The sequence below is a fragment of the Oncorhynchus gorbuscha genome, linkage group LG07 (assembly GCF_021184085.1).
Source record: "Oncorhynchus gorbuscha isolate QuinsamMale2020 ecotype Even-year linkage group LG07, OgorEven_v1.0, whole genome shotgun sequence".
Taxonomy (NCBI): domain Eukaryota; kingdom Metazoa; phylum Chordata; class Actinopteri; order Salmoniformes; family Salmonidae; genus Oncorhynchus; species Oncorhynchus gorbuscha.
The window spans coordinates 79301558-79325190 of NC_060179.1; the positions used below are offsets into that span (position 1 = coordinate 79301558).

Consider the following 23633-nt stretch of genomic DNA (forward strand, 5'->3'; position numbering starts at 1 on the left):
GTGTGTGTGTGTGTGTGTGTGTGTGTGTGTGTGTGTGTGTGTGTGTGTGTGTGTGTGTGTGTGTGTGTGTGTAGGGTTAGGTAGGCTACTTTCTAAATGTAATCAGTTACAGTTGCTAGTTACTTTTACAAAATTGTAAACAGTATTGTAACCTTTGAATCACCCAAAACCAATAACGTAATCTGATCCGTTACATTCAGATTAAGTTCCCCTTCAGGGGGGGACATGGTTTCCCAAACACAGTCCTCAGTTCCCTTAGGGGTGCACATTTTGGTTTTTGGTTCCTCAATCGTCAAGCTTTGATTGTTTGAATCAGCTGTGTTGAGTTTAGGCAAAAATCTAAACCCTTTGGGATCCCGAGGCCCAAATTTTGGAAAAGATTAGAAGACAAAATGTTACCATTTGAACAACATCTACTGCAAATGGAGTCTGCCAGTCTGCCAGTCTGCCAGATGACCAGTCTGCCAGTCTACCAGATGACCAGTCTGCCAGTCTACCAGATGACCAGTCTGCCAGTCTACCAGATGACCAGTCTGCCAGTCTGCCAGATTACCAGTCATTCATTGAGAATTGAGCTTCAGAATAGGACTTGTAAATATAGATGAGCCAAATTGTTTTACCTGAGCATAAAAGCCAAAACTATGGACTTATTAGCCTACTCTTTTGTTGATGAGTTTGTTGTCATGGCCGACTGATGGGGCTAATTGCTTGGAGAAATGCTACTCTCATAGAATGGTTTTCAACACTACCGAAAAGTGTATTTACATGTGAAAAATGAATGAAACCAAATGCTGCATTTGCTATTGTAACGGCGTTCTTCGTTTGTCGAAAGAGAGTCGGACCGAAATGCAGCGTGGTGGTTACTCATGTTCTTTAATGAAAGAATCACGATACATGAAATAACTAAATAAATACAAAAACAACAAACGGAACGTGAAAACTAATTACAGCCTATCTGGTGAAACTACACAGGAACAATCACCCACGAAATACACAGTGAAACCCAGGCTACCTAAATACGGTTCCCAATCAGAGACAACAAGAATCACCTGACTCTGATTGAGAACCGCCTCAGGCAGCCAAGCCTAAACTAGACACACCCCTAATCAACACCAATCCCAATGCCTACAAAAACCCCAATAAGACAACACCACAAAATAAACCCATGTCACACCCTGGCCTGAACAAATAATTAAGGAAAACACAAAATACTATGACCAAGGCGTGACAGCTATATGCCCATTGTTTACCTTTTTGTAGGTGACGCTGATATGTCGATCATTTGCAGCTGTTTAAAAGTCTATCAAACGAGTTTGAGCATGTGTCCATTAGGACTATGATAGTTTTTCTCTTCCTTTGTCAGGACACATTAGATTAAGCAATAAAAGACGCACTCATAGTCTTCTTAAATTAAATTTGTTTTTGATAGTATGGAGCACATTACCAATTTTTTTTCCACACGAGGCTGGGATCCACATTGTGCAGCTGTTGCAAGACTGCATTTTTTACTGGTTGTCCACGGGTCGCAAAAACAATGCTCGGTAGGCAGCTTAAACGTCCTAAATTAAACTATTATTGTGTTAAAATACACATGCAGATCCTTTCACTTTTTCCACATTTTGTTATGTTACAGACTTATTTAAAAATTTATTCGATTTTTTAAAAAGTGTCAATCTACACACAATACCTCACAACAACGAAGCAAAAACAGTTTCTTTGACATTTTTGCAAAAAACATTTTTTTTAAACAATACCTTATTTATATACGTTTTTATATACGTTTTCAAAATTGTTTATATACGTTTTCAAAATTGAGCTCAGGTCTTAAATGGAAGAAGTTGGCATTCAGGCCAGAATGGGGCGAAGGATCACCTTCCAACAGGACAATAAGCACACAGCCAAGACAATGCAGGAGTGGCTTCAGGACAAGTCTCTGAATGTCCTTGAGTGGCCCAGCCAAAGCCAAAGCCCGGACTTGAACCTGTTCAAACATCTCTGGAGAGACATGAAAATAGCTGTGGAGCGACACTCCCCATCCAAACTGACAGCTTGAGAGGATCTGTGGAGAAGAATTGGAGAAACTCTCCAAATACAGGTGTGCCAAGCTTGTAGCATCATACCCAAGAAGACTCTATGCTGTAATCACTGCCAAAGGTGCTTCAACAAAGTACTGAGTAAAGGATCTGAATACTTATATTAAATATGATATTGAGGTTTTCTAAAAATATGTATTTGCTTTGTCATTATTGGGTATTGTGTGTATATTGACGAGAAAAAAATAACAATTGAATACAGTTTAGAATAAGGCTGTAATGTAACAAAATATGGAAAAAGTGAAGGGGTTTGAATACTTTCTGAATGCATTGTATATACATGTGAACAGCCATCCACAACAAATACAATCCTTTATATTAGCCTCGGTCGTCCCGCTAGCGGGACAATTTCCGGTGAAATAATAATCATACAAATGATGGATATTAAACAGTTAGGTACATACAAGTGTCTTATATTGGTTGAAAGCTTCAATTCTTGTTCAACTACCTGCACTGTCCAATTTACAGTAGCCATTACAGCAAAGACATGCCCTGTGATTGGTTGAGGACAGCGCCCCAAGTCAAAATATTTTTCCACCGGCACAGGTTTCATACATTCACAAATAACGATTAAATATTCACTTACTTTTTGGAAAATCTTCCTCTGATTTGTCATCCAAAGGGTCCTAGCTATAACATGTAGTGTTGTTTTGTTAGATTAAATACTTCTTTATATCCCAGAAATTCTGTTCAGTTGGCTAAATCGATTTGGAGAGAGGGGCTAGAGGGGAAGAGTGAGGGGCTAGAGAGGAAGAGAGAGGGGCTAGAGAGGAAGAGAGAGGGGCTAGAGAGGAAGAGAGAGGGGCTAGAGAGGAAGAGAGTGGTCTTTGACTTGTGGTCAGACTTGGTTTAATTTAATTTTACCTTTTTTTTAATGTTGATTCGAACGTCGTTGAGAAAACAGAAAGGTGTCAAATATTATTCAGCAAATATCCTTTCTAAATGTCAAAGTAATCTTTAATCAAATAATAACATATATAATATAATATAATATACTATAATATATATATATATATATATAATAATCTTAGAAGTAATCAGAAAGGTGTCTGGAATTACATTTGTTCTGCCTCTCAGTGTTAATATGTAATCCGTTACATGTAATCGTTACTCCCCAACCCTGTGTGTGTGTGTGTGTGTGTGTGTGTGTGTGTGTGTGTGTGTGTGTGTGTGTGTGTGTGTGTGTGTGTGTGTGTGTGTGTGTGTGTGTGTGTGTGTGTGTGTGTGTGTGTGTGTGTGTGTGTGTGTGTGTGTGTGTGTGTGTGTGCTTGCGTGGGTGTTCTCTGAGTCAGTATATTTATGTGTTCATGTCCAGGAGGTGGGAGAGCAGTCATAAATAAGGTGGTTGGGAGAAAGCTCTCAATTGAACATAATCAAGTGATTATCTCTCTCTCTCTCTCTCCGTCTCTACTCTCTCTTCTCTGTCTCTACTCTCTCTTCTCTCGCTCTACTCTCTCTCTCTCTCTCTCTCTCTCTCTCAAAAACACATATACACTGAGTGCACAAAACATTAGGAACACCTGCTCTTTCCATGACACCTGACCAAGTGAAAGCTAAGATCCATTATTGATGTCACTCACCTGTTAAATCCACTTTAGTCAGTGTAGATGTAGGGGAGGAGACAGGTGCCTTGAGACATAGATTGTGTATGTGTGCCATTCAGAGGGTGAATGGGCAAGATAAAAGTTGGAAGTGCCTTTGAATGTGGTATGGTGGTAGGTGCCAAGCGCACCGGTTTGATGGTGCCAAGAACTGCAACGCTGCTGGGTTTTTCACGATCGACAGTTTCCCGTGTGCATTAAGAATGGTCCACCATCCATCCAAAGGAAATCCAGCCAACTTGACACAACCGTGGGAAGCAATGGAATCAACATGGGTCAGCATCCCTGTGGAATGCTTTCGACACCTTGTAGAGTTCACGCCCTGACGAATTGAGGCTGTTCTGAGGGCAAAAGGGGATACAACTCAATATTAGGAAGGTGTTTCTAATGTTGTGAACACTCAGTGTGACAGGGATGGCCAAGGAGAGGTCTGGTTATCGCAATGTACGGCATACCCAGCTAGCACATTTGGTTCCTTGGAAGTTGTCGGAACGTACGTGTTTGGTTTCTCATTTCTTCTGGAAACGAAGCCATACGTTTCCTGTCCATTAAAACGGAACGTCTTTCTAACGTTCTGGGAACGGAAGTGAACATTTCGCCTGTTCTGAGAACATACCATTTTTCAGTTGCAGGAAGATTCCCTGAAAGTTTTCCTGGGAGGTTTTATTAACGTTCTGAAAATGGAATTATGTTATTTGAAAGGATTTAAATAATGTTTCTGAAACCATGTTCCGTTAAGACTTTTAATAACACACAAATTGCAAAAATCACTGAAGCTGGAGACCCTGCCTCACTAACTGTGTGAATTTCAGTACAGAGCAGCTTACAGATCACTGCACCTGTGCATAGCCCATCTGTAAATAGCCCATCCAAGTACCTCATCCCCATGCTGTTATTTATTTTTTTGTTCCTTTGCACACAATGTTTATAGACTTTTTCTCTGTTGTGTTAGTGACTGCATATTCCATATTCCATGTGTAACTCTGAGTTGTTTTTTGCGTCACACTGCTTTGCTTTATCTTGGCCAGGTCGCAGGTCGCAGGTCGCAGTTGTAAATGAGAACTTGTTCTCAACTAGCCTACCTGGATAAATAAAGGTGATTTATTTTTATTTTTTCATAAAACACTGCCAGTTCAGGTTAACTGTTTTTAACTCCAGGCACAGACAGGACACATGGATATTCATTTACATTAGGCATTAAACATGTGGCACCGCGTTGGTGAGATTCAAACATGTGATTTTCTAGTTCATGGCGCTAGCATGTCCTGCTTTTTAACCAATAAAAAGCTTTCATTATGATCAGGTTTGGCCAATTAGTGGGCAAGGCCAACACACCTGAACATATTTAATACGATAGAGGATAGAGAGTTTTGTTGACACTGATAACAGACTGTGTGTTTTTTAAATACTATTACTCATGTTCTCTGAACATTACTAAAGTTTTCTGCTTTTTTATGGAAAGTTTTGTTAACGTTCTCAGAACAATTTGAGAACATGACTTTAGAACCATGACTTTAGAACCATGACTTTAGAACCATGACTTTAGAACCATGACTTTAGAACCATGACTTTAGAACCATGACTTTAGAACCATGACTTTAGAACCATGACTTTAGAACCATGACTTTAGAACCATGACTTTAGAACCATGACTTTAGAACCATGACTTTAGAACCATGACTTTAGAACCATGACGAAACCTATAGGAAATGTTATGCTGAAAGTACTGAAATTCACACACAACAATGTTGTTTCTTAACATTCTCTGAATTATTTGAGAACATTCCCAAATATCAAACCAGTTGGACAACGTTAATAAAACATTACCAAAATGGAAATTAAATGTAACCATGTTTGAAACGTGTAGGAAACGTTCTGTTAAGTAATTATATACCAAGAAAATTTTATTTTGTTGTTCCTTAATTGTGCTGAGAATGTTCCAAAGCCAAGAAACTATCCTGTATCATTTCCAGAAGGTTGTAGGAAGGTTGTATGCAAAATAACCACAGGACAACCACGCTCTCTCACCAAGCTCAAAGAAAATATGGTTCTTAGAATGTTTTGTGCTAGCTGGGTAGTGCTCTGAACCAACAAACCTGATCATTCCAAAATGAAACATGGAGAATTGAAACATAGACAATTATGTATAGAATGGATTATATTCTATAGCACATGGAATTCTCAGTAATCTATTGAACAGAACACTGAAAATTCCAGATTGGAACATAGACAATTCTAGATTGGAACTCAGAGTTCTGTTCTAATCGTTGTCTATACACCCACTCAATGAGTGGAACGTCTCTCTCACACACACACACACACACACACACACACACACACACACACACACACACACACACACACACACACACACACACACACACACACACACACACACACACACACACACACACACACACACACACACACACACACACACATGCACATACGCACACACACACACATGCACACACACACACACACACACACACACACACACACACACACACACACACACACACACACACACACACACCTGTGCTGAGGAAAGGAGCTTTCTCTCACGATTGTGGTAATGCGGTTAACACCTCGTTCACATGTAAATCTCAGTGTACACTCAGCTGTCTTAACCTACTCTCTCCTCTCTCTAAAGCAATTCAATACAGCCTGTGAGTACAGCCTCATCGCTTCTCTCAATACAGACAGACAGGCAGGAGAACCATACTCCGTCCATCAGCATCTTAAATGGCACACTATTCCCTATTTAGGACACTACTTCCCTGTATCTTAAACTACAAAAGTGGTGCACTACATTGGAGAAGAGGGTGCCACTAGGAACACAAAACTATGTACAGCCCTCGCTCTGATACAACAACAATCTCTCTCTCAGGGTAGATTATGGTGAAGGAGAACTGAGCTTTCTGCATATTGTTACAGAATCATAAAATATACCAGTCAAGACAACTGAACAAATAGAGAAGAACACTGTCTAACTAATCTTTATGTAATAATGAGTAAAGCTGGATGTTGTTGGATGTTGCTTTGCTGACGCACAAAATAAAACATCATATTTGGAGATTTAAATTAAGATATAATACACTATGTAAAGTCTACAACAATAAGGGACTGTAGGGTTTTGTCAGTATATATATATATTTATATATATACACTGTATAAGCAGCCCGTTTATAATCAGTCTAATCGGTTACTTAGATGGATTAAATGTTTAATTAAAATATTCAACAAATAATTAATTATACGAAGTGTTTGATATGTGGGAAGATTTGGGGTTTATTTCAGAATGACGCAAAAGGATGTAATTGCATGCAAATATTTTTAAGCAAAAATGTTTTGTAGTCTAATTCCATTCCTCCGTCTCTCTCTCTGCATAGAGCAATCTGTCTGTTCTCTATTTACAGCCAGTGGAACATTCTACTGCAATGTTCTGTTAGATAGCATTTAGCACACACACACACACACACACACACACACACACACACACACACACACACACACACACACACACACACACACACACACACACACACACACACACACACACACACACACACACACACACACACACACACACACACACACACACACACACACACACACACACACACACACACACACTATATCCCTAAAGCCTTTGTATAGCTTCCTGTCTAAAGTAAGGGCCTCCAGGGGATATGGCTCCTATTATTACTGTCCTCACCGAGACAGGCAAACACTCTCTCATCCCCTCACACACACACACACACACACACACAGATATACACACACACACAGATACACACACACACACACGCACACACACGCACACACAACCTCGAACAGATGAAAACTAAAAAGGTATCTTCACAGGCTATAATTTTCTAAACCTCAAAACTCACATCACACGTGTCTCCGTAGCTCCACATAGAAAAGCCTTGTTATGTACGACTACAAAGAAATACAGTGATATGCTGAGAAATAGGCCTACAGAGAAATGCATAGGCTTCAGACACCTTGTCTACCACACTCCCCAGTTACAGTGCCTTCAGAAAAGTATTCATACCCCTTGACCTATTCCACATTTTGTTGTGTTACAGCCTGGAAAGAATCCGCAGAAGGAATACACTCGGATCATCGTATCAAATACATTTTTATTGGTCACATACAACATATTTAGCCGATGTTATTGCGGGTGTAGCAAAATGGTTGTGTTCCTAGCTCCAACAGTACAGTAATATTTAACTATTCACAACAATAGACACAAATGGAGTTAAGAGATATATAAATATTAGGACGAGCATCGTTGGAGTGGCATTGACTAAAGTAGAGTAGATAAGAATACAGTATATACATATGAAATGAGGAAAGCAGAATGTAAACATTGTTTAAAGTGACCAGTGATTCCAAGTCTATGTATATGGGGCAGCAGCAGATTTGCGTAACCGGGGGTAGCCAGCTAGTGATGGCTATTTATCAGTTTGATGGCTTTGAGATAGAAGCAGTTTTTCAGTCTCTCGGTCCCAGGTTTGAGGCACCTGTTCTGACCTCGCCTTCTGGATGGTAGCTAGGTGAACAGGCAGTGGCTCGGGTGGGTGAAGTCCTTGATTATCTTTTTGGCCTTCCTGTGACATCGGGTGCTGTCGGTATCCTGGTTGGCAGGCGGTGTGCCCCCGGTGATGTTGTGGGCAGACCTCATGTCACGTCTACTCCCGCTTCTCTCATCCGGTGTTCTACATCGCTGGTCTACTAACCAACGGTCCTGGGATCCATCATTACGCGCACCTGGCGTCAATCATTACGTGCTCCGGTACGTCATCATGAGGCACACCTGGACTCCATAACCTCACTTATTACCTCCCCTGTATCTGGCATTCCCTTATGTTCCTCCCCCAGTCAGTATTGATCTTGTGTTCATGCAAAGACACTACTGTTATGGTGTCTAGTTCCATTTTTGTTGTTTTATTAAATGTTTTACGCGCACCTGCTTCTGGACTCACAGCGTCTTTGTTACACCACACCACCCTCGGTGCAGTGCAGTTGCCGTACCAGGCGGAGATACAGCCTGACAGGATGCTCTCAATTGTGCATCTGTAAAAAGTTTGTGAAGATCTTAGGAGCCAAGCCAAATTTCTTCAGCCTCCTGAGGTTGAAGAGGCGCTGTTGTGCCTTCTTCACCACACGGTCTGTGTGGGTGGACCGTTTCAGATCGGCAATGATGTGTACGCCGAGGAACTTGAAGCTTTTCACCTTCTCCACTGTGGTCCCGTCGATGTGAATAGGGGCGTGCTCTATCTGCTGTTTCCTGAAGTTCACGATCAACTCTTTCATTTTGTTGACGTTGAGGGAGAGGTTATTTTCCTGTCACCACTCCGCCTCACCTGCTCACTGTAGGCTGTCGCATCATTGTTTGTATTCAGGCCTACAACTGTCGTATGCAAACTTGATGATTGAGTTGGAGACATGCGTGGTCATGGAGTCATGGGTGAACAGGGAGTACTGGAGGATCAGCAAAGTGGAGGTGTCCCCTACCTTCACCACCTGGGGGAGGCCCATCAGGAAGTCCAGGACCCAGTTGCACAGGGTGGGGATTGAGACCCAGGGCCCCAAGCTTAATGATGAGCTTGGAGGGTACTACGGTGTTGAATGCTGAGCTACAGTCAATGACCAGCATTCTTAAATGGGTATTCATCTTGTCCAGATGGGATAGGGCAGTGTGCAGTGTAATGTCAAATGCTTCGTCTGTGGATCTATTGTGGCGGTAAGCAAATTGGAGTGGGTCTAGGTTGTCAGTTAAGCTAGAGGTGATATGATACTTAACTAGTCTCTCAAAGAACTTCATGATGACAGAAATTAGTTCTACGGGGCGATTAGTCATTTAGCTCAGTTACCTTTGCTTTCTTGGTTACAAGAACAATGGTGGACATCTTAAAGCATGTGGGTACAGCAGACTGGGCTAGGGAGAGATTGAATATGTCCATAATCACTCCAGCCAGCTGGTCTGTACAAGCTCTGAGGATGCGGCAAGGGATGCCGTCTGGGCCGGCTGCCTTGCGAGGGTTAACATGTTTAAATGACTTCCTCACATCGGCCACAGAGAACGAGAGCCCACCGTCCTTGGGTGGCACTGTGTTATCCTCAAAAGCAGGCGAGGAAAGTGTTTAGCTTGTCCTGGAGACAAAGACGTCGGTATGGGCGACGTGGCTGGTTTCCCTTTTAGTCCGTGATTGTCTATAGACCCTGCCACATCAGTCTTGTGTCTGAGCCATTGAATTGCGACTCCACTTTGGCTCTGCACTTACGTTTTGCCTTAACGACACTGATTGTATTGATTGTACAAAATACTGCACAGTTGCTTTGGAGCTAGAAGTAGAAGTTCGATGTCTGTCGGCGCCATCTTGCCTGATCACCCACAAACACAGTTCACTTTAAGTGCAGCCACAGGCAAACAGCATGATCACTTTGCTCGTTGTCGCCCTAGATTCTATTGACACACTGGTGCGTCAATCTATCAAACATAATTTTTTTTAAATCCCCATCAAAATCCATCAGTTTTGAATGGTCTGCGTCTTCATCCAAAGCATCCTCCTATGTCGCCCTTCCTAATCCGCGGTGGAAAGAGGCAGAGTTACAGCGCTCTTTGTCAGACCAGGAGACATCCCTATAAAATGTGCAGCATCCCAAACACAATGGAATGGGGAGACTGTCACGAGATCTGTGTTTTCCGTTTTGTTCTACGACTCACCAATGGAAGTAAAGGGTTAAAAACGTGTATTTTTTTACTGTGATTTTTGCCATTTATGAATGTATTATTCTATGCGTTGCTATGGGCAATATTGCGAAAGGCCGAATTTGTCATAATATTTGTATAATATTATAATATTATAATATATAATAATATAATATAACAAAGTGCTTGACTACTTATTGACTCAACAATTATGACCTGTCTAGGGAAGGGATGAGTCTACTAGGTTTTCTATTCAAGTCAATGTCCTACGGAGCTGTGAGGGGAACGGCACCTCAGTACCTCCAGGCTCTGATCAGGCCCTACACCCAAATAAGGGCACTGCGTTCATCCACCTCTGGCCTGCTCGCCTCCCTACCACTGAGGAAGTACAGTTCCCGCTCAGCCCAGTCAAAACTGTTCGCTGCTCTGGCTCCCCAATGGTGGAACAAACTCCCTCACGACGCCAGGACAGCGGAGTCAATCACCACCTTCCGGAGACACCTGAAACCCCACCTCTTTAAGGAATACCTAGGATAGGATAAAGTAATCCTTCTCACCCCCCCCCCCTTAAAATATTTAGATGCACTATTGTAAAGTGGTTGTTCCACTGGATGTCATAAGGTGAATGCACCAATTTGTAAGTCGCTCTGGATAAGAGCGTCTGCTAAATGACTTAAATGTAAATGTAAATGTAATGTACCCAGAGGAGGACAGAAGCTAGCTGTCCTTAGGCTACACCATGATGCTAATCCAGAGAGTGCTGTTGAGGTTGCAGTAGCACTTCATTGAAAAACAGTGGGTTTTAATCAGTTATTTGGTGATATTTAGTATAGTTTCATCTAAAAATTATAACGTTTTTAATGTTTCACTATTTTTATGTCTATGAAATTCACTGAACAGAATGATCCTCCCTTTCCAGCCTCCACTGCTTTGTAGTGACTGAGTGTATAGATACACCATCCGAAGTGTAATCAATAACTTCACCATGCTCAAGTGAATATTCAAAGTGTGCTTTTTTTACCCATAGGTGCCCTTCTTTGCGAGTCATTGGAAAACCTCCCTGGTCTTTGTGGTTGAATCTGTGTTTGAAATTCACTGCTCAACTGAGGGACCTTACGGATAATTGTATGTAAATAGATACGGTAGTCATAAACAAACCATGTTAAATGTTATTACTGCACATAGAGTGATTCCCTGCCATTTATTATGTGACTTGTTAAGCAAAATAGTATACCTGAGCATATTTAGGCTTGCCCTAGCATATTTAGACTTGCCCTAGCATATTTAGGCTTGCCCTAGCATATTTAGGCTTGCCCTAGCATATTTAGACTTGCCCTAACAACGTAGTTCACTACTTATTGACTCAAGAGATTTCAGCTTTTCATTTTTTTTTTTTTGTAAAAACATAATTCCACTTTGACAATATGGGGTATTGTGATGTCATGATGGGGTATTGTGATGTCATGATGGGTATTGTGATGTCATTATGGGGTATTGTGTGTAGGGCAGTAACACAACATCTAAATTTACCCATTCTAAATTCAGGCTGGAACAACAAAATATGGAAAAAGTCAAAGGTTATGAATTCTTTCTGAAGGCGCTGTGAGCCCAGAAACTACCCGCAAACACTGAGATACCGTACACACACTACCCACACACACTCTCAGAGATACACACACTCTCAGAGATACCGTACACACACTCTTAGAGATACACACCCTCTCAGAGATACACACTCTTAGAGATACACACACTCTCAGAGATACACACCCTCTCAGAGATACACACACTCTCAGAGATACGGTACACACACTCTTAGAGATACACACTCTCTCAGAGATACACACTCTCAGAGATACACACACTCTCAGAGATACCGTACACACACTCTTAGAGATACACACCCTCTCAGAGATACACACTCTCAGAGATACACACACTCTCAGAGATACCGTACACACACTCCTGCAGACACTCATTGCAAACAGCAGAACACCCCTACAGATACACACACCCCCACAGATACACACACTCTGGCAGATTCACACACACACACACACTCACTCTTTACAGATACATACGCTCCTGCTCACAAACACACTCCCTTGACGACAAACACTTATGCCAATGTACTGTACACATACACCCGGCCCTGATGACATGCTAACGGCCCACGGACGTTTTTCTGTGAGCTTTTGGTCTAGAAAGACAGAATGTGACAAATGACTAAATGTATTTGACTCCACAAAGAAGGTCCATTGCGTTTTAATTTACTATAATAACTATTTTCACATGGACTGGATTGAATATAGAGAAAATGTGTTCTATGCACACCCTGTTACGCTAGATATGTGTACCACACACACGACACTTCTGACTACCAAAGACAAAAGATTCTGAGTTGGAAAAAGTCCTCAGAAATCGTAATATTCCCCCCATGTCTGTGCCTGTGCCTGTGCCTGTGCCTGTGCCTGTGCCTGTGCCTGTGCCTGTGCCTGTGCCTGTGCCTGTGCCTGTGCCTGTGCCTGTGCCTGTGCCTGTGCCTGTGCCTGTGCCTGTGCCTGTGCCTGTGCCTGTGCCTGTGCCTGTGCCTGTGCCTGTGCCTGTGCCTGTGTCTGTGTCTGTGCCTGTGCCTGATGACACACGGAGTAACACTACACGCTGGTCTACACACACCGAGCCCCTCTCTCTCTCTCTCTCTCTCTCTCTCTCTCTCTCTCTCTCTCTCTCTCTCTCTCTCTCTCTCTCACACACACAAACACACGACTTCTGCAGAAGTCGGCTCCTCTCCTTGTTCGTTCGTCGGTCGACGTCACCGGCTTCCTAGCCGTTGCCGCTCCATTTTTCATGTATCCATTTGTTTTGTCTTGTTCCATCACACACCTGGTTTTCATTCCCCAATCAATGCACATGTATTTATTCCTCTGTTCCCCATCATGTCTTTGTGTAAGATTGTTTGTGTTACGCGTATTTTGGATTTGAAGATTTTTTGAAAGAGTGTAGTGAACACACTTTTTGAAGATGTTCCGTGTTTGGGCACATTTTAGGTTACTTTGTGCTGTCATTTTGGACCGGAATAAAAAGTGTGTTCACTACACTCTGCTCTGCTCTCCTGCACCTGACTTCGCTTCCAATACACACTCCTAACAATCTCTCTCTCTCTCTCTCTCTCTCTCTCTCTCTCTCTCTCTCTCTCTCTCTCTCTCTCTCTCTCTCTCTCTCTCTCTCTCTCTCTCTCTCTCTCTCTCTCTCTCTCTCTCTCTCTCTCTCTCTCTCTCTCTCTCTCTCTCTCTCTCTCTCTCTCTCTCTCTCAGCATCAACACTGCACTCTACATCTTATCCCTGCTCAACCACTATCCCTGTATCTTTTATAAAAGAGAAGTGAAACGCTAAAATTAATATATCTCATCTTACTGTGATGTCAGTGTGCTACACGGGTGATTCCACAAATCAGAGGCTTCGCTTCATTACGGTAGGGTAGGATAGAGTAGGTAGGGTAGGATAGAGTAGGTAGGGTAGGATAGAGTAGGTAGGGTAGGATAGAGTAGGTAGGGTAGGATAGAGTAGCCGGTGGGAGATATCGATTGTTTCACGTGAACAATAATACAACATGCAGGACTAGTCAATATGTCAGAAACTGTAAGACTGGAGAATCACTTAAGTCCCAGATACAAAGTCTCACTGACTCATATTCAGACACAGGCACCAGCAACTCACGCGCACACACACGCTGTATATTCATTGAACATTATGTTTTGAGGTTTTACGTCGGTCCTGGACCCTGTATCTTGGTGTCGGCTGTGTCTTGTGTCTGTTTCTGACGTTGCGGTTGGACCATTTCACATTGGTTTACTGTGGTCACAAACATTACACACTGTAAGCACAAACACACACACACACACACACACACACACACACACACACACACACACACACACACACACACACACACACACACACACACACACACACACACACACACACACACACACACACACACACACACACACACACACACACACACACACATGCACATATATTCACACACACGTACGTCCACAGCCCAGTGATGTCTCAGTCAAAACGAATACGTGTGAACAAAGCTAAAACATCCACGAAAATACTTTTCCAGCAAAAAGCATGAAATCAACTCAAAAAAATAATCTGTACATCATTCTGTTTTTAGGAAGATTCCGTGGTGATGTAATGCAATGTTACATTGTTCTGCAGAGTACATAAAAGCGTGTGGCCTTCACACAGATTTTCCCTACTGTATTAGTGTGAAGAAATGTTTGACAGTGATAGAGACGTCTGTGTGCATTTGTGCGTATCTTCTGCATACGTGTGTGTGTGTGTGTGTGTGTGTGTGTGTGTGTGTGTGTGTGTGTGTGTGTGTGTGTGTGTGTGTGTGTGTGTGTGTGTGTGTGTGTGTGTGTGTGTGTGTGTGTGTGTGTGTGTGTGTGTGTGTGTGTGTGTGTGTTCATACACTTGTGCGTGTGTGTATACTATTTTTGTATGACCGTTAGTATAACTAGTGTGTGTGACTGTTCCTGCTTCTCTGTACAGTTATACCATACATGTAGTGTGTGTCTACAGTTTGGCTGTACAGTGTGTATCTACAGTATGTTTCTACAGTGTGTGTGTGTGTACAGTGTTTGTGTAGTGTGTGTATACAGTTTGTGTCTACAGTATGTTTATACAGTGTGTGTGTGTGTACAGTGTGTGTGCAGTTTGTGTCTACAGTATGTTTCTACAGTGTGTGTGTGTGTACAGTGTGTGTGCAGTTTGTGTCTACAGTATGTTTCTACAGTGTGTGTGTGTGTACAGTGTGTGTGCAGTTTGTGTCTACAGTATGTTTCTACAGTGTGTGTGTGTGTGTACAGTGTGTGTGCAGTGTGTGTCTACAGTATGTTTCTACAGTGTGTGTGCAGTGTGTGTCTACAGTATGTTTCTACAGTGTGTGTGTGTGTGTACAGTGTGTGTGCAGTGTGTGTCTACAGTATGTTTCTACACTGTGTGTGTGTGTGCAGTGTGTGTCTACAGTATGTTTCTACAGTGTGTGTGTGTGTGTACAGTGTGTGTGCAGTGTGTGTCTACAGTATGTTTGTACTGTGTGTGTGTGTACAGTGTGTGTGCAGTGTGTGTCTACAGTATGTTTCTACAGTGTGTGTGTGTGTGTGTGTGCAGTGTGTGTCTACAGTATGTTTCTACACTGTGTGTCATTCCTCCATGAGAAACACAACTAGTGCAGTACAGTGGTAAAATATATAGAAAGAGAAAAGAAAAGAGTACTCACAGTTGGTCGTGGACTCCGAGTCGTCTCTCTTCTCTCTCTGTCCTGTTACTGAGCGCTGGCTCTCACTCTGCTGCTATTCTGTCTCTCTCTATCTCCCTCTCCACTGCGATCCCTGCACTGGACACACACACACACACACACTTAAGTCACACGCTGCTCTGCTCTCCTCCGCTACCAAAGGAAGTGCTCAGATCAACAGAACGAGAGAGAGCGAGTGATTGAGAAAGCGTGTAAGCGAGAGTGAGAGAAAAGTGGGCGAGCGAGAGAGAGAGAGAGAGGAGGAGGAGGAGGAGGAGGAGGAGGGGGAAGAGGAGGAGTAGGAGAGGGGAAGAGGAGGAGTAGGAGGAGGAAGATATGATGATGAGGAGGAGGAGACAGGAGGAAGAGGAAGAGAGGGGAGGAGGAGGAGGAGGAGGAGAGTGGAAGAGGAGGGGAGGACTGTGTATCTGAAGTGATCTGTTAGCCAGTGTATGAATCAGGAAGAGATGATTCAGATGCTCTACTGTTACTAGCGTGTCCCAGTAGCGAGGGTCTAGTGTGCTGTGCCTGTGTGGGAGCGCTCACACATCGCTTGGAGCCCCCCTCATCACATTTGCAGATTCACATTTAAGAAACCTCCACCTTTCAATATCTCACTTTCACATATGGAATTGCAAGTTCTGTTTAAAATGTACGAAACTTTAACATGTGTAAATGTAGTTCACATGTGGTGGTGAAATAGTATTATGCTCCTCACACGTGAACAGTTGTTGTTTGTAACGGTTTTCTAGGTGTGAAGGAGAGTCGGACCAAAATGCAGCGTGTAGATTGCGATCCATGTTTTAATAAACAAACGTAACACGAATCTAAATACAAACACTACAAAAAAACAATAAACGTAACGAAAACCGAAACAGCCTATACTTGTGTACACTAACACATAGACAGGAACATGGACACTAAGGACAATCACCCACGACAAACTCAAAGAATATGGCTGCCTAAATATGGTTCCCAATCAGAGACAACGATAAACACCTGCCCCTGATTGAGAACCACTCCAGACAGCCATAGAATTTTCTAGATCACCCCATTAGCTACAATCCCAATATATACGCACCACATACAAAAACCCATGCCACACCCTGGCCTGACCCAATACATGAAGATAAACACAAAATACTTCGACCAGGGCGTGACAGAACCCCCCCCCCCCCTAAGGTGCGGACTCCCGAACGCACCTCAAAACAATAGGGAGGGTCCGGGTGGGCGTCTGTCCATGGTGGCGGCTCCGGCGCAGGACGTGGACCCCACTCAGTCAATGTCTTAGTCCCCTCTCCTCGCGTCCCTGGATAGTCCACCCTCGCCGCCGACCATGGCCTAGTAGTCCTCACCCAGAACCCCACTGGACTGAGGAGCAGATCGGGACTGAAGGGCAGGTCGGGACTGAGGCAGCTCGGGACTGAGGGAAAGCTCGGGAGTGAGAGAAAGCTCGGGAGTGAGAGGAACCTCAGGAGTGAGAGGAACCTCAGGAGTGAGAGGAAGCTCAGGCAGGTAGATAGATCTACCAGATCCTGGCTGACTGGCGGATCTGGCGGAACCCGGCTGACTGTCGGATCTGGAAGAGTCTGGTTGACTGGCAGATCTGGAAGAGTCTGGCTGACTGGCGGATCTGGAAGAGTCTGGCTGACTGGCAGATCTGGAAGAGTCTGGTTGACTGGCGGATCCGGAAGAGTTTGGTTGACTGGCAGATCTGGAAGAGTCTGGTTGACTGGCGGATCCTGGCAGACTGAAAGATCTGGCTGCTCCATGCTGACTGGCTGCTCCATGCTGACTGGCTGCTCTGGCTGCTCCACGCTGACTGGCGGCTCTGGCTGCTCCATGTAGGCTGACAGCACTGGCGGCTTCTTACAGACTAGCAGCTCTGGTGGCTCCATGCAGACTGGCAGCTCCTTGCAGACTGGCAGCTCCTTGCAGACTGGCAGCTCTGGCTGCTTCATGCAGACTGACAGCTCTGGCTGCTCCATGCAGACTGACATCTCTGGCTGCTCCATGCAGACTGACATCTCTGGCTGCTCCATGCAGACTGACAGCTCTGACTGCTCCATGCAGGCTGGCAGCTCTGGCTGCTCCATGCAGGCTGGCAGCTCTGGCTGCACTGAACAGAAGGGAGACTCCGGCAGCGCAGGAGAGGAGAAAGGCTCTGACAGCGCTGGAGAGGCGAGGCGCACTGTAGGCCTGATGCGTGGTGCTGGCACTGGTGGTACTGAACCGAGGACACGCACAGGAAGCCTGGTGCGGGGAGCTGCTACCGGAGGGCTGGGGTGTAGAGGTGGTACTGGATAGACCGGACCGTGCAGGCGCACTGGAGCTCTTGAGCACCAAGCCTGCCCAACCTGGTTGAATACTCTCGGTCGCCCTGCCAGTGCGGCAAGGTGGAATAGCCCGCACTGGGCTATGCAGGCGAACCGGAGACACCGAGCGCAAGGCTGGTGTAAGCCGGCCCAAGGAGACGCACTGGGGACCAGATGCGTAGAGCCGGCTTCATGGCACTTGGCTCGACGCTCAATCTAGCCCGGCCGATACGCGGAGCTGGAATATACCGCACTGGGCTATGCACCCGCACTGGGGACACCGTGCGCACCACTGCATAACACGGTGCCTGCCCGGTCTCTCTAGCCCCCCGGTAACCACAGGAAGTTAGTGTAGGTCTCCTACCTAATCAAAGCAAATCAAATCAAATCAAATTTTATTTGTCACATACACATGGTCAGCAGATGTTAATGCGAGTGTAGCGAAATGCTTGTGCTTCTAGTTCCGACAATGCAGTGATAACCAACAAGTAATCTAACTAACAATTCCAAAACTACTGTCTTATACACAGTGTAAGGGGATAAAGAACATGTACATAAGGATATATGAATGAGTGATGGTACAGAGCAGCATACAGTAGATGGTATCGAGTACAGTATATACATATGAGATGAGTATGTAGACAAAGTAAACAAAGTGGCATAGTTAAAGTGGCTAGTGATACATGTATTACATAAGGATGCAGTCGATGATATAGAGTACAGTATATACGTATGCATATGAGATGAATAATGTAGGGTAAGTAACATTATATAAGGTAGCATTGTTTAATAAAGTGGCTAGTGATATATTTACATAATTTCCCATCAATTCCCATTATTAAAGTGGCTGGAGTTGGGTCAGTGTCAATGACGGTGTGTTGGCAGCAGCCACTCAATGTTAGTGGTGGCTGTTTAACAGTCTGATGGCCTTGAGATAGAAGCTGTTTTTCAGTCTCTCGGTCCCAGTTTTGATGCACCTGTACTGACCTCGCCTTCTGGATGATAGCGGGGTGAACAGGCAGTGGCTCGGGTGGTTGATGTCCTTGATGATCTTTATGGCCTTCCTGTAACATCGGGTGGTGTAGGTATCCTGGAGGGCAGGTAGTTTGCCCCCGGTGATGCGTTGTGCAGACCTCACTACTCCTCTGGAGAGCCTTACTGATGTCCTTGATGATCTTTTCGGCCTTCCTATGGCATTGGGTGCTGTAGGTGTCCAGGAGGGCGGGAAGATTTCCCCTGGTAATGCGTTGGGCAGACCGCAACACCATCTGGAGAGCCTTGCGGTTGTGGGCGGTGCAGTTGCCGTATACAGCCTGACAGGATGCTCTCAATTGTGTATCTGTAAAAGTTTTAGGTGTTTAAGCCAAATGTCATTAACCTCCTGAGGTTGAAGAGGCGCTATTGCGCCTTCTACACCAAACTGTTTGTGTGGGTGGACCATTTCAGTTTGTCAGTGATGTGTACGCCGAGGAACTTGAAGCTTTCCACCTTCTCCACTGCGGTCCCGTCGTTGTGGATAGGGGGGGTGTTCCCTCTGCTGTTTCTCTCAAATCATATCATATCATTTGCTCATATCAAAGCAGCAGGTTAAAGTTAAATCTAGACTTGGTTTCTTCTATCGTAATTGTTCCTTTTTCACCCCAGCTGACAAACTAACCCTGATTTAGATGACCATCCTACCCATGCTAGATTGCGGAGACTAAACTGATAGATCGGCAGGTAAGTGTGCTCCCGAGCAGCTAGAGGTTCTTTACCATTCGGCCATTAGATTTGCCACCAATGCTCCTTGTAGGACACATCACGGCACTCTATACTCCTCTGTAAATGGGTCAAATCAAATCAAATCCAATTGTATTTGTCACATACACATGGTTAGCAGATGTTAATGCGAGTGTAGCGAAATGCTTGTGCTTCTAGTTCCGACAATGCAGTAATAACCAACAAGTAATCTAACTAACAATTCCAAAACTACTGTCTTATACACAGTGTAAAGGGATAAAGAATATGTACATAAGGATATATGAATGAGTGATGGTACAGAGCAGCATAGGCAAGATATAGTAGATGGTATCGAGTACAGTATATACATATGAGATGAGTATGTAAACAAAGTGGCATAGTTAAAGTGGCTAGTGATACATGTATTACATAAGGATGCAGTCGATGATATAGAGTACAGTATATACATATGCATATGAGATGAATAATGTAGGGTAAGTACCATTATATAAGGTAGCATTGTTTAAAGTGGCTAGTGATATATTTACATAATTTCCCATCAATTCCCTTATTAAAGTGGCTGGAGTTGAGTCAGTGTCAGTGTGTTGGCAGCAGCCACTCAATGTTAGTGGTGGCTGTTTAACAGTCTGATGGCCTTGAGATAGAAGCTGTTTTTCAGTCTCTCGGACCCAGCTTTGATGCACCTGTACTGACCTCGCCTTCTGGATGATAGCGGGGTGAACAGACAGTGACTCGGGTGGTTGATGTCCTTGATGATCTTTATGGCCTTCCTGTAACATCGGGTGGTGTAGGTATCCTGGAGGGCAGGTAGTTTGCCCCCGGTGATGCATTGTGCAGACCTCACTACCCTCTGGAGAGCCTTACGGTTGATGGCGGAGCAGTTGCCGTACCAGGTGGTTATACAGCCCGCCAGGATGCTCTCGATTGTGCATCTGTAGAAGTTTGTAAGTGCTTTTGATGACAAGCCAAATTTCTTCAGCCTACTGAGGTTGAAGAGGCGCTGCTGCGCCTTCTTCACGATTCTGTCTGTGTGAGTGGACCAATTCAGTTTGTCTGTGATGTGTATGCCGAGGAACTTAAAACTTGCTACCCTCTCCACTACTGTTCCATCGATGTGGATAGGGGGGTGTTCCCTCTGCTGTTTCCTGAAGTCCACAATCATCTCCTTTGTTTTGTTGACGTTGAGTGTGAGGTTATTTTCCTGACACCACACTCCGAGGGCCCTCACCTCCTCCCTGTAGGCAGTCTCGTCGTTGTTGGGAATCAAGCTGTTGTGTGGTCCGCAAACTTGATGATTGAGTTGGAGGCGTGCGTGGCCACGCAGTCGTGGGTGAACAGGGAGTACAGGAGAGGGCTCAGAACGCACCCTTGTGGGGCCCCAGTGTTGAGGATCAGCGGGGAGGAGATGTTGTTGCCTACCCTCACCACCTGGGTGCGGCCCGTCAGGAAGTCCAGTACCCAGTTGCACAGGGCGGGGTCGAGACCCAGGGTCTCGAGCTTGATGACGAGCTTGGAGGGTACTATGGTGTTGAATGCCGAGCTGTAGTCGATGAACAGCATTCTCACATAGGTATTCCTCTTGTCCAGATGGGTTAGGGCAGTGTGCAGTGTGGTTGAGATTGCATCGTCTGTGGACCTATTTGGGCGTTAAGCAAATTGGAGTTGGTCTAGGGTGTCAGGTAGGGTGGAGGTGATATGGTCCTTGACTAGTCTCTCAAAGCACTTCATGATGACGGAAGTGAGTGCTACGGGGCGGTAGTCGTTTAGCTCAGTTACCTTAGCTTTCTTGGGAACAGGAACAATGGTGGCCCTCTTGAAGCATGTGGGAACAGCAGACTGGTATAGGGATTGATTGAATATGTCCGTAAACACACCGGCCAGCTGGTCTGCGCATGCTCTGAGGGCGCGGCTGGGAATGCCGTCTGGGCCTGCAGCCTTGCGAGGGTTAACACGTTTAAATGTCTTACTCACCTCGGCTGCAGTAAAGGAGAGTCCGCATGTTTTCGTTGCAGGCCGTGTCAGTGGCACTGTATTGTCCTCAAAGTGGGCAAAAAAGTTATTTAGTCTGCCTGGGAGCAAGACATCCTGGTCCATGACTGGGCTGGATTTCTTCTTGTAGTCCGTGATTGACTGGTCATCTCTCTATACCCTTCGTAAGACCCACTGGTTGATTCTTATTTATAATACACTCCTAGGTCTCACTCCCCCCTATCTGAGACATCTACTATAGCCCTCATCCTCTATATACAACACCCGTTCCACCAGTCACATTGTGTTAAAGGTCACCCAAAGCACACACATCCCTGGGTCGCTCGTCTTTTCAGTTTGCTGCAGCTAGCGACTGGAACGAGCTGCAACAAACACTCAAACTCAATCATGAACACTCTTACTGACCGTTGTGGCTGCTTTGCGTGATGTATTGTTGTCTCTACCTTCTTTCCCTTTGTGTTGTTGTTGTCTGTGCCCAATAATGTTTGGACCCTGTTTTGTGCTGCTACCATGTAGTGCTGCTGCCATGTTGTGCTGCTACCATGTTGTTGTCATGTTGCGTTGCTACCATGCTATGTTGTCATGTATTGCTGCCATGCTATGTTGTTGTCTTAGGTCTCTCTTTATGTAGTGTTGTGTTGTCTCTCTTTATGTAGTGTTGTCTCTCTCTATGTAGTGTTGTGTTGTCTCTCTTTATGTAGTGTTGTGTTGTCTCTCTTTATGTAGTGTTGTGTTGTTTCTCTTTATGTAGTGTTGTGTTCTCTCTTTATGTAGTGTTGTGTTGTCTCTCTTTATGTAGTGTTGTGTTGTCTCTCTCTATGTAGTGTTGTGGTGTCTCTCTTTATGTAGTGTTGTGGTGTCTCTCTTTATGTAGTGTTGTGTTGTCTCTCTTTATGTAGTGTTGTGTTGTCTCTCGTCATGTGGTGTTGTGTTGTCTCTCGTCATGTGGTGATGTGTGTTTTTCCCCTTATTTGAATTGTATTTATTTAATTTTTAATCACAGCCCCCCGTCCCCGCAGGAGACCTTTTCTCTTTTGGTAGGCTGTCATTGTAACTAAAAATGCATTCCAACTGACTTGCCTAGTTTAAAAAAAGGTTAAATGAAATACACAAATAAACATGTGATCTGTAAAGTGTCCAAAAACCATGTGTTTCATGTGAAATTAAAATGTGAAATTGAAATAGTTCTCAACTTTGTCTTTCTAGTCTTTCTGCTTCGTCGTCACATCTGTGGAGTCCAATGTCGTCTTGAGTTTGGAGAAGACTGAGGCAGGTTGGATGGCCTTGACGCTGCACCGCCCAACCCACTCCCCTCTCTCTCCTCGATAGAAGACACGGCACTCGACCAGATTCAATTAAAAGTGAGATTAGCAATTACCCAGAGTTTATGACCTAACACTGATCCCAATGTAGCTCTTCTCAGACTGACTCCTTCCCTCAGGGATTACACTGTCATGAGGTATCTTACTGACTTGGAAGGTATGGTTTGTTTTTCACCGCAGCTGAGTTTTCGCCTACACTTACCACCTGGGGGAGGCCAGTCATGAAGTCCAGAATCCAGTTGCAGAGAGAGGTGTTTAGTCCCTGGGTCCTTAGCTTAGTGATGAGCTTGGTGGGCACTATGGTGTTCAACGCAGAGCTGTAGTCAATGAACAGCATTCTCACATAGGTGTTCCTTTTGTCCAGGTGGGAAAGGGCACTATGGAGTGTGATTGATATTGCGCCATCTGTGCATCTGTTGGGGCAGTATGCAAATTGGAGTGGGTCTAGGGTTTCCTGCATGATGGTGTTGATCTGAGCCATGAAGAGCCTTTCAAAGCACTTCATGGCTACCAACATGAGTGCTACGGGGCGGTA

At 44.4% G+C, this 23633-nt stretch overlaps 1 long non-coding RNA gene across 1 annotated transcript in view; it reads right to left on the reverse strand.

Annotated features, from left to right (window-relative positions):
• The window catches only part of LOC124039376, a 653822-nt gene extending 637908 nt beyond the window's left edge, over positions 1-15914 (reverse strand). Inside the window, exon 1 of the long non-coding RNA XR_006839558.1 lies at positions 15715-15914. This is a non-coding gene — a long non-coding RNA (uncharacterized LOC124039376). The remainder of the gene's footprint in view (positions 1-15714) is intronic.
• Positions 15915-23633: the final 7719 nt, after the last annotated feature.